This window comes from Anolis carolinensis, chromosome 2 (genome assembly GCF_035594765.1).
Source record: "Anolis carolinensis isolate JA03-04 chromosome 2, rAnoCar3.1.pri, whole genome shotgun sequence".
Classification (NCBI taxonomy): domain Eukaryota; kingdom Metazoa; phylum Chordata; class Lepidosauria; order Squamata; family Dactyloidae; genus Anolis; species Anolis carolinensis.
Window position 1 is genome coordinate 250119422 of NC_085842.1, and position 11823 is coordinate 250131244.

General features: G+C 39.5%; 1 long non-coding RNA gene across 1 annotated transcript; it reads left to right on the forward strand.

Moving 5' to 3' along the window:
• The first annotated feature begins 1960 nt into the window (after positions 1-1960).
• On the forward strand, positions 1961-10518 carry LOC134296626 (uncharacterized). Its single transcript, XR_010003421.1, has 4 exons — positions 1961-2049; positions 2534-2640; positions 6319-6468; positions 7734-10518. It is a non-coding gene; the product is annotated as an uncharacterized LOC134296626 (long non-coding RNA).
• The last annotated feature ends 1305 nt before the right edge of the window (positions 10519-11823 follow it).

The window sequence follows — 11823 nt, forward strand, 5'->3', positions numbered from 1 at the left end:
AATGCTTGGTGATGAAACCTACAATAAATCTGTGCTCAAAAATCATTGTGCCTCAACTGACAACACAAGCAGACATAATAGTAACAACTCTTAATAGTAGGAAAATTACAGTCTCCAAAGTTACATATGCTGTACTCTCAAAGCTTACAATGGCAAAAAGCACCCAGTATATTATCAGTAATGCTTTAGAATCCTTTGTATTCTAAAGTTGATAACAAGAGTTGGAGAGAACAAGCTTTTTTCTTCATATCCACATTCCAATCTTTAAAAAACTCAGTTGAATTCAAGTGTTCAATATGACTTACAAATTGGCAAGGAGCACAGAAAGACAAATGAAAATAGGCATAGTAGAGGAAGAGGAGGAACGAGGAAAAGATTATTACCAGAAGAGGTGGTTCACATTCCTTTTGTTTGGTTACTCAATCCTCTAATTACGACTGAGGAACTCCTGCCATTTTAAATGATTATTTCCAGAGATTTATAGCTTTACTTTCCAACTTGCCTCTTGAGGAAAACATTCTTCTTTCACATAGCCAGCTAAAGGTGACTTACTCAAAAGTTCCCTTAGAAGAGGTGTTGTAGAGAAGCACTTGAGGAGGTGTTATAGTAATGAAAATAGAAATACCTTTTTATTTAATCTGCCTTATTTTTCACTGGCAGAAAATGCTACTGAGCTCATGGGAGGGAGGATATTGACCGAGATATATGGACAGATGGAGTATACATTTCTATACAAATAAAACTCTGTCTTCCTGCCCTTAGGATTCATATTCCCTCTCCGTCATGGGACCACCAAGGAGTGTCTAACTATCCCCAATTACTAAATGTAACAGCCAGTCATAATCTAAGATCCTACCGGGATGCCTGCATCATGCATTTGGCTTTCAGAATAGAAAGATTACCACTGGCTGTCTGCCAACCATTCCTGGACAGTGCATGTTCATCTATCAAATTCTGAAATGGCATTTTAAGCAAAATCATTATTTAAAACTGTAAAGGATGCAAAACAAAGAGCTGGACTGAGAGTGCATCTACACTGTAGAATTAATGCAGACTTTAACTGCTATGGCTCAATCCTATGGAATCATAGTTTTACACAGACTTTAGCCTTCTCTGCCAAAGAGTGCTGGTGCCTCACCAAATTACAAATCCCAGGATTCCATAGCATTGATCATGCCAGTTACAGTGCTGTCAAACTGCATTAATTCTACACTGTAGAATGCAGATGCACATATGAATAGCTATGGTATGATAAAAAATAATCATCACTTTATTAGATATACTTGTCTGAGCCAGTGTGTGTGTGTGTGTGTGTGTGTGTATGTGTGTATTCATAACATGCTCCAGAGACTTAATTTAAGTTATTATTTTGGGAAGAGGTGTCAATTTCTCAATAACAAAATCCTGCTCCAGGATGTGGGCTTTAACCTGACTGAAAGGTTGTAAGAAGAGCTGGGATAGTACCCAACCTGAACTAGTCTTAACTGTCCTGACTGCCATCCTACATTCCACAGACTCGGATAGCTTGAGGGCATGGGATGGTAGTGTCTTGTCCCCCCTCGCCCAATTCCCCATGTTGTGGCAGTCCCCTGACTCAACATAACATATACAGCACCTTGTTCCTGGCAGTTGCTCTGACATCAGTAAAAAGATAGGTGCTATGTCACAGCTGGAGACTGCTGCAACATCGGGGGGGGGGCATGTGGAGTGGTTGCCTATCAGTGCTGATGCTGAACCATGTTTGGCATAACTTGGTAGTAAGGACTCCTTCCTGCCTATGAGACAGCTGAGGGAGTTCTTGTGTGGACTCCAATTGGGTCATATTTGTTGTCTGGCATGCAAGGCCGGTTCATAATGGAAGCCCTTGCTGGGCGCTCTCGCGGCGGTGGCAGCGGTGGTGACGACAATTGGGTTGCTCGCTGCAGAACAAGGAAGTCCTTGCTATTCTCGTGAGATTTCGCGAAATCTCACAAAATCTCACGAGAATAGCAAGGACTTCCTGGAGTTCCGCGGCTGGAGAGAGCGCCGTCGCTGCCGCCGTTGCCGACGGTAAGTTAGGGGGGCGTAATTTGGGGGGGGGGGCAGCCCTAGGTTTGCGTACATAGTGAAAAAACCTAGGGCCGCTCCAGCTGGAATGCCAGATCAGGCCCAATTATGGATTCATGTAGAAGGGCTCCTTGAATCCCAGATGTGGAAAAGGTAAACTCTAAATAAAACAATGGCTGGATAAATTGATTCCTACAAAGATATGCTTGTACTTACATTGTAATATGAGGAGAGATGAGCAGGGGAAAAAATGATATTATTTAATATTGTTCAGCCCTCACCTGGTTTGGAATGTTAGCACCTTATTTACATCAACATTGATGTGGGTCTGGGGAATGGGGCATGCATTTTGCCTCCTCTTATACTGTTTTTGGGCATATTTTTTCAGCATTCTTTCCAGATTCTGGTTAATGTTGTTTAGTGTTTAACCAAATGTGGCTCAAGTTAAATCCATTTCTTGTGTCATGTCTCTTATTTACTCCACTAGATGAAAACAGTACTATAAAGAAACCACAACAGAAGAGTTCAGGAGAAATTCACAGAGCAGAGCATGGAAACATCACTAAGAATAATAATATGCTGCTTCTTTACATGGTAATTTTCTCAAGGAATACATCACTCATTCCCGTTACTCATATCTCTCAAGCAGTGGGTAACAGAATGTTGTAATAATATTTTTAGGAATCATTTTTAAAATTAAATTCTTTAAAATGTATGTCCCCCAAACTTCCACAATGTTTCCTCCTGCTCCTGCAAATTTCTTGTCTCCCACATGTAATAGAGTCACTTTGACATTTATAAAGATGAGTCAAGCATTATAAGCTTTGGTTTAAATATTTTATTTTAATAACAGGGTATGAAATGAACATAGTATTTCATCCAACAAAATCATTTGAGACTTATTAGTAAATTCCTTGAATTTTCCTGCTGGCCTACATAATCAATATACAATGTTGGCTTGGCTCTTTTTAGATCTCTTTTTAGGGAGCAGGTAGCTACAGAAAGGATAGAATTGATGGTTTTCTTTACATTTAGTTACTTAAGTTAATGGAATATCACATGATGCATTATATCATATGATGGAAAGAGTTTATTAAAATACAGAGCCCATTTTGCAAAACCGTTTCCTTGTTGTCATATATTGTATATCTAGCTCTTACACTGATGAAGCATCCTTTCAAAATAGTAAAAGGTTCTTCAGTTTGGCACATCATATTTGTCAGCACTTTGAATAAAGCAAAAAAAATATTGAAGTACGTACTTAGCAGACTTTTGGTGGGCCAATGGTAAATCTGGTGCATTAGTGACATAGGTGCTTTTAAAATGCCATTGAAACCTCCTTAAAATTAAATAAGTTTTAAATTCTGTTTCATTTTATTACAGTACGCAATGTTCCACATAACTCTAAGTATGATGGAACAATGTTTTGGTCATCTGCCAGATCACACTTCCTGAAAGTGACCACTGCCAGCTTTTTTCAGCCAATTCTCATGATTTGGTAGTGTTTTACTGGATGTCACTAGGGATGCTTTTAGGCACAGTGCTCCTCCATGTGATGTTTTTAGGCACATTGGGTCTATTTGTGCGAAAAAATGTAATTTAAAAATCATTTATGGGGTCTTTGGGAGACTTGGGAGAATATGCAATTTTCAAAAAACTAAACTTTGTAACTTATATGTTACAACTCTATTTCCTGAGTCTAACTTAACCATATATGTAAGTATCTGCAGTAGCCAGCGTATTTAATTACCATGCAGCCTTACTGCAGATCTACATGCCTAACATCATAGGACTGTTCCTTCATCCTTTCCTCCTCATCCTTTCTGAAAATATATAATCAGAGAGAGAATCATGTCTATCAATTATACATCTCACAGCGTAGAAATTCTCTATGAGTTCGAGATCTGTTTCAGTGTATATGATGGACAGCCAATCCATTTGATGACTGGGATGTTTGTGCTAATATTCCGCTCTGAGGAGGTTTATGCATTCCTTACCACAGTGGTTCAGTTATGACTAGAGAACCTACTTTGCTGGATCTGAGGGGATATGTATTATTGATTACTAAAGAACTGTAGAATGTGCTGTCAGGGCTGGGTCTTCACTCATTTCATTAGGGGCACCCAAGTGGCTCATATTAAGTCCAAGAGAAAGAATAGCAGTATTTTACTTATTATTTTATTTTGCATGTAGTTTATTACTTCCTAAGTTATCTCATTTAAGAAAGACATTCTATTTCAAATGGGATCTCGGTTTTCAAATTTATCATCCATGCTAATTTGCCTGTAGAGCAGTACCATCAACATTGCTCAGAATTGAGCCTCTAGGGCTTTTTAATGTCCCAAAATGCACCCTAGGTGGTGAATAGAACTGCTTCTTAAACTGTGAGTCCCAATCCCAAATGGGGTCCCCTTAGCTCAATCCTGGAATCACGAAAAATTTAGCAACAGTAAAAGGTTTCTAAATGTTACTCATTTACACAAATCTATTAGCAACAGCATGCTGTGTTTACAGTGGTCTCAAACCAGAAGCGACTTGCAGTTTCTCAAGTTACTCCTGACACAAAAAAAGTGGACTCTGCAGAAAATGCTTCATCTGTACTTCAGACTGCTTAGCAAGCTTTGCAAATGCTGCTTTGTTATTAGTAAATGTTTCATTTTTATACCTATTTTATACATCTTTAAAAAGTTTAAGAAGCATTGATCTAGGCCCCTTATTCCACACAGCTGAATAAAATCCCACATTTTCTGCTTTGAACTGGGATATATGGCAATGCGGACTCAGATACCACAGTTTAAAGCAGATATTGTGGTATTTTCTGCTTTGATATTCTGGGTTATATGGCTGTGTAGAAGGGCCCCTAGACTACTTTTCAGGTTAATTGAATCCAAAATGCATATGTCAAAGCAAGAACGATGTGTATTTAACAGTATCTACAATACTCAATTCCAAGAAAACATAAAGCTATGTTAGTAATTTAGCTGGGATATATATACTGCCTCTATCTTTGGTCATGATTTTACATCAGAAGATGGGAGACTATCATAGGTTCACATTATTCCAACAAACTCCCTCCTGACAAAACTTTTCCCAGTTGTGTCTGCTCTGTGTCTCCTGCTCTCTATAGACCAGGAAATAGTCAGTTGTGAACAGTAAGAGCAGCAGACAGGCTTCCAGTGAATTTTCTATAGCTGCTCATGCATTGACAAAAATCCACAGAGTTCTATATGAGTCCTCTGAAGCTATTTGCATATGGTGTCATTTTCCTATAGCTGGATGCATTCTGCAACATCCACCACTCTCTACCAACCAGGTAATGCCTAGATTCCAAAGAGCTGCAGCAGCAAATAGGTGGATTTGGGTGGGCCAGGGGGAGAGGGTATCATTACACAGCTGGTAGCGATTTCCAACTTCTGCAATGACACAAAGTGAGTTGCAATGTCATAAATCCAATAAACACAATTGTAATTCACCAATCGAAAGCCAGTGTGGTGCAGTAGTTTGAGTGCTGTAATACAGCTCTGGAATACTAAATCCCCTTTTGGCCATGGAAATTCACTGGGTGACCTTAAGCAAGTCACGTTATCTCAACCTGAGGGGTAGATCGGGGCACCCCTTTACTATTATAATAAATAGCTAATTACAGTTTTCATTTAAAACCCATGTACTTTCCTGTTTTTAAAGTAGTTACCTGCTGAACAAAAAGCTCTACAAAAAGCCCTTCTTCCCAGCCATCTCATTCACTACACATAACAGTGCAATGTAAGGAATACCATATCATATTCTTCCACTGCCACTTAGAAAGGCCATTGTTTATTTGTTCAGTCGCTTCCGACTCTTCGTGACCTCATGGACCAGCCCACGCCAGAGCTCCATGTCGGCCATCGCCACACCCAGCTCCTTCAAGGTCAAGCCAGTCACTTGAAGGATAGAAAGGCCATACTGCAGAGCTAACTACAAAATGTTAGTTTCCTCTATTAAATTACAATAATAATACAATTCAGTTATGCCTTAGTATCACAAAAGTGGAGCAGACTACAAGAAATTAGCTTTCCAACAAATACTATAGATATGTTCAACTTCAAAAGCAGCATTTAGAATCAGAACTTGAAAGCAATCAATTACTTGTAGCTAATAAATGTTCTTTTGGAAGCTCACTTATTGAAACTGTTCTGTGTGTTGTTAGACTAGATATCTTTATGCACTTTATTCCAAATTTTGTTTTCAATTCCTTTCCTAATATCTCCAATACATCATTTGACTCTTTTACAGCAGCCAAACACTGAGGGCACTTCTAGACAGCAGGAAATTGCAGGCAAAAATGGATTAAAGAAATCCCTCCCCCCTCCCCTTCTCCTCATGTGCCATTTTGGTGAGCCAGAAGAACCTCCAAGTCGGCTCCGTGTCTGGCAGCAGCTTTAGGTAGGTTTTAAGACCTAAATTTTGAGTTTGGGGGGGGGGGGGGTGCCCAAAACCCAAGATGGCTGTCTGGATTGGATCCAAGAATCGTGTGGCACAGTCCCTAAGCCCAATACACACAGAGTTCACACCTGCTAAGACCCAGATCTGGGTGTTTTATTAATTCAGAACAAAAATATTAACAACAATTAATAACAATTAATAATTGTTCCAAATTATTTCATTTGGATGCCCCTGGAAAAAAACCCAGACAGGTCCTGAGATATGGGCCTATCTGGATGGGCCCTGAGTCAAAATTACACTGAACTATCCACCACAATCCTGAGATTCCGTTCCTCATTAGTCATTTTCAGTGGCTTACATCACATTTCATGAAACTTTTGAATTTTAGCAGCCCCACACTTTGGAGATAAAAAATGGAGATTGCTGTTGCAACAACAAGAAATTCCGGTTGGCTTTGCTTGCCACAAACCAGTTGCACTCTTTAGAGAAGCTCTCTAAATTATGCTCAAATCTATAGCCTTGCCTGAGTGTCATGTAACTGATAAGGCTTCAGAATAAATGCATCTTAAGATATATTTATCTTTAAGTACTATGATGCAAAAATGTGTGAGAAAAAAACAGAGGAAAAAAGAGTTTGCACAAATGCTACATTGATGACATGCAAATACATGCAAATAATATTTAGGGGGATGCTAGATCTGACAGCCCAAGTTGGAAAAATATTGCTTGTCACAGCCACTGCATATGCAATAAGAACAGAGCACATTTCAAAATATATCATCACTAGAATGTTTCCTTGAAGGAGGTGATTATCCCACATTACCAATTATCACAGTAACTGATTATCATAGTAAAAGGGCTGCTTCTCAGATTGCTTTTGAAGGAAAGGTAGTATGATAAAATATGTAGTTCTGCCTTGGAGCAAACATATGCTGTCTCCTAATATACATTTTAGATTTTATTCTATATTGCCACAACATATTTCCAAAGGACCATGTACCCCACATCAATATATAAGCAAGCAGTGCACAACTGAGAAGAATGATCCTGAGGCAGACTAAGAACATCTGGCCTTCTGTCCGCCCCATCTATTTCAGTCTTTCCCATTGGTCTAATTAGGTAAATATATATATGACCCCAGTGGAGAGACTTGGGAGGAAATATGCCCCAAACCAAGTAGAGTATAAAACCCTCTACAAGTGGTAGCATCTTTCTTGTGGCACTGTACAGCTCTTCACTTCACTTTATTTTACTCTTGCATGCAGTGGATTAGATAATCAATAGGAAGTAGAATGGAGAGAAGAAAACCAATAAAATGAAGACTTAAAAGAGAAGATTTGTGCAAATTTTACAAATGAAGAAATATCAGAACTAAAGGGAAAAGGAAAACTTCCAAATCAGGAATTCTCTACAGTATTGATCCCATTTTTAAGTAAGTAGAATATATCTGTGAAAAAGCAGGATTGTGAACAACTGGTACACATTCCAGCCGGTGTTAGCATTCAGACTGCATCTTCTCAAGAAAAACATCTCCTTTTGTGTTTTACAAGCTATTATTATTCTTTTCACTCACAAATTTGAGCCACAAGCTGTGGGATAGTATGTTGCAAAAAGCAGGAGAGGCTGCAGTAATTTACTTTTACTTGAGACCACTGGGAAGTTTCCATTTCCTCCTTCCTCCCTTCTGCTCAATTTGCACTTTGAACCAATTGTTAGTCCTTCGAAGTTTTGAGATTGTGGAATGCTTTTTCTTGGTCCTTTCATTGCTCCAGGATCTTATGTCTGAAAAAATCCATGAGAAGGCCTTCTCAGTGGCTGATTCCAATGAGTGAAATTCTCTTCCACATGAGGTTAGCTCTTATCCCCTCCATACAGTCCTACCACTGGTGACATTTTATTTTTTCATTTAAACTGGCTTTAGATGATTCACTGGTTGTGCTAAGGATCTTTTAATAATAGGCAAGTGCTTTTCATTCTTTTCAATGTTATGTTTTTAAATACTTGCATATAGTTTTAAGAAGCCCCCGGTGGTGAAGCGGGTTAAACCGCTGAACTGCTGAACTTGCAGACTGAAAGGACCAAGGTAAACTCCCGCTATTAGCCCCAGCTTCTGCCAACCTAGCAGTTCAAAAACATGCAAATCTGAGTAGATCAATAGGTACTGCTTCGGTGGGAAGGTAACGGCACTCCATGCAGTCATGCCAGCCACATGACCTTGGAGGTGTCTACCAACAACACCGTCTCTTTGGCTTAGAGATGAGCACTAGCCCTCAGAGTCAGACCCGACTAGACTTAATGTCAGGAAAAAAACCATTACCTGTATTATAAAATTTTAAATTAGTATTTTTAATCTAATTCGGTCTTTTTAACTTTTTATCACATTTTAAAGCTGTACTTTGTTTTAATATATGCTGTGAACCCTAAATCAAAAACCCATAATATCCCACCCCATTATATTAGAGTTCACAGTTGGGTTTTTTGTGTTTTTTCTTTTAATTTTAATTGAATGTGAAAAATTCAATAAAATTAATTTTTAAAAGTGAGTGTTGCTTTCAAAAAAAATATGCTGTGAGCCATCTGGGTCCCTATTGGGACAATGAAATGATATTAATTGATCTATTGATTTAATTGTCACAACATATTAGTTTCCTCTATTAAGTTATAATAATTAAGCAATTCAGTTATGTCTTAATATTGCTAAAGAGAAGTAGATTTAATCTGAAGTGGAATATTGATTTAATTGCCTATCACCAATTTAGAAACTAAAGACTAGAAAGAGTCAACAAAAACTATTGATATCTCATCTTCCCATGATAATAAGGCCCAGTGTTAGTATGCTTCCGCATGGATGAGAAATACAGTTTGATGCAGGTTTACATTGGACTGCTGGGCGCTGAACAATTTGCTTGTACACTGGTGGGTCCCTCCCCCCCCCCCCCCCAGACTCACAGTTCCTTGTTGCTTTGATGACACCCAACTCTATTACTCCTTTCCACCAAAAGCCAAGAATGCCATTCTGGACCTGAACCTGTGCCTGTCATCAGAAAGGGACTAGATGAGGACCAACAAGGTGAAACTAAATCCAGACAAGATAGAGGTACTCCTGGTCAGTTGCAAGGCAGAACAGCATATAGGGTTACAGCCTGTGCTGGATGGGGTCATACTCCCTCTGAAGGCACAGGTTCAAAGTCTGGGGGTGATCCTGGACTCATCACTGACCCTGTAACTTTAGGTGTTGGCAGTGGCCTCCTTCACACAATTAAACTTGTGCACCAGCTGCCCCCCGTACCTTGAGGTGCCTGACTTGGCCATGGTAGTCCATGCCTTAGTTATATCCCATTTGAACTACTGTTCCATCTATGTGGGGCTGCCTTTGAAGATAGTTCGGAAGCTACAGATAGTTCAGAGAATGGCAGCCAGGTTACTAACTGGGGCTCTGTACAGGGAGAGAAACACTCCCGTGTTACGGCAGCTTCACTTGTTGCCAGTCCGCTTTCAAACTAAATGCAAAGTGCTGGTCATTACCTATAAAGCCCTAAATGGTTCAGGTCCAGGGTATTTGTCTAACCGCATCTCCCTATATAGAGCATCTGGTACACTACAGTCAGGGGAGGAGGTCCTACTCTCAGTCTCACCCCCATCAAAAACACAGTTGGTGGGAACGAGAGAGGGGGACATTTCCGTGATCGCTCCCCACCTCTGGAACTCCCTCCCTAAAGAAATAAAAATGGCCCCCACCCTCCTCTCCTTCAAAAAACTTTTGAAAACACACTTATGTACCTTACCATATAGAGAAGAGGAGGACTAGCATGTTCTAATTAGCACTTTATGGCTGTTACAGCTAGCACTTTATGGTTATTATGGCCACTATGGCTTGTATTGGTATAACAATTGATGTTAGGCACTTTTTAAATTCTAGTAGTTTCTGTTTTAGGATACATGTTGCTGTGCAATTATATTTTATTAGTGCAAACATGTTTTAATTAAATATTTGTACTTCTTATTATGCTTAATTTTAATTCTCCGTGATAATAAATTCTTTAATGCTCATTTTTATTTTTTGATTGTTGTGTGTGTTTTTAAGCATGGCATCGAATGTTTGCCTGTTTTATATGTATGTAAACTACCCTGAGTACTTATGGGGAGAGAGGGCAGTCTAGAAATAAAATATTATTATTATTGCATGCGAATTTAAACAGGGCATTGGGGATGGATCCACAGATAAGCATTTTTCATATGAACATAGGATGTGATTGTGTTTACCAGTGGTGAAAAGTTAATTAATGGTTTATTAGCATATTCTAATGGAGGTCTAGGAGGGCAATGCGTGCCAGCCATTAGATGGCATGGCAAAGCTCTTCTAATTTACATTGTGGTCAATTAGTGGCCAATTGGTTGAGGAAGAAAGAGCATACCGGACACCATTATGCAGACAGTCAAAACACTGCAAAAGGAGGTACTGGATCCCCCTTGGGCAACATCTTTACAAGTATTTAGGCTGGCATACTCACTGGTTCTAAAAGCACAAGTCACCAAGAAGATTTATAGATCTGTTATTGCACTGCCCTATTCACTAAAATCCCACAGCCAGGTTTTTACCTTTCTTCTAAAGGCTAGGAGGGACGGGGCTATAGAAATAGAGTAAATAAATAAATAAATTGGCTGCTGCCTGCCTAGCTCAGTATTGTTAACAATGACTGATAGCATTTTTCTATGATTTCAGGCAGGATTCTTTTCCATCTTTACTTATAGATGTCAGGGAATGGATATAAGTCTTTTGTGACCTAGCTGCAGCTCCTTCCCTTTTACTTTCCCATTGTAATGTTTAAACCATGAATATTCTCAAGGGATTTTCCATTTCCCTATTTCACAGATGCTAGAGCAAGGTAGGTCAAGGGCTTCCTCAATTTAGATGAATGCTGCTTCTAAAGTGGCTGCCTTTTTTCATTTTCACACGGCTGTTTAAGCTACCCCTTCAGCCCCTGATAATCCAACCGCTTTGTGTAGTTCTAGCAGAAGCATGGGATCTTCTAAAAAACACCTGGGATCATAACAAGCAAAGGCTAGTGCAGTTTGAAGTGTATCGAGGGGAGTGGGGAGGGAGGCGTGGAAAGCTGGCTTCTCATTTTTCCTTCTCCTTTATTGTGCTTCTCCCCCTTTTGACCTCTACCTTTTCTAAAGATCACAGCTCTTGTTACCTTTTTATAGCACGCGAAACCTCTTTTTTCCCCCTCCAAAGCGAGCCCAAGAGAGGAAACACAATTTGACCCCGGAGCCAATTCAGAGGCTGTGCTTCAGGCTTCACAGCTGGCTTGGTCCTTCAGCTTCAGACACAGGTCTGGATACTCTCTCCTT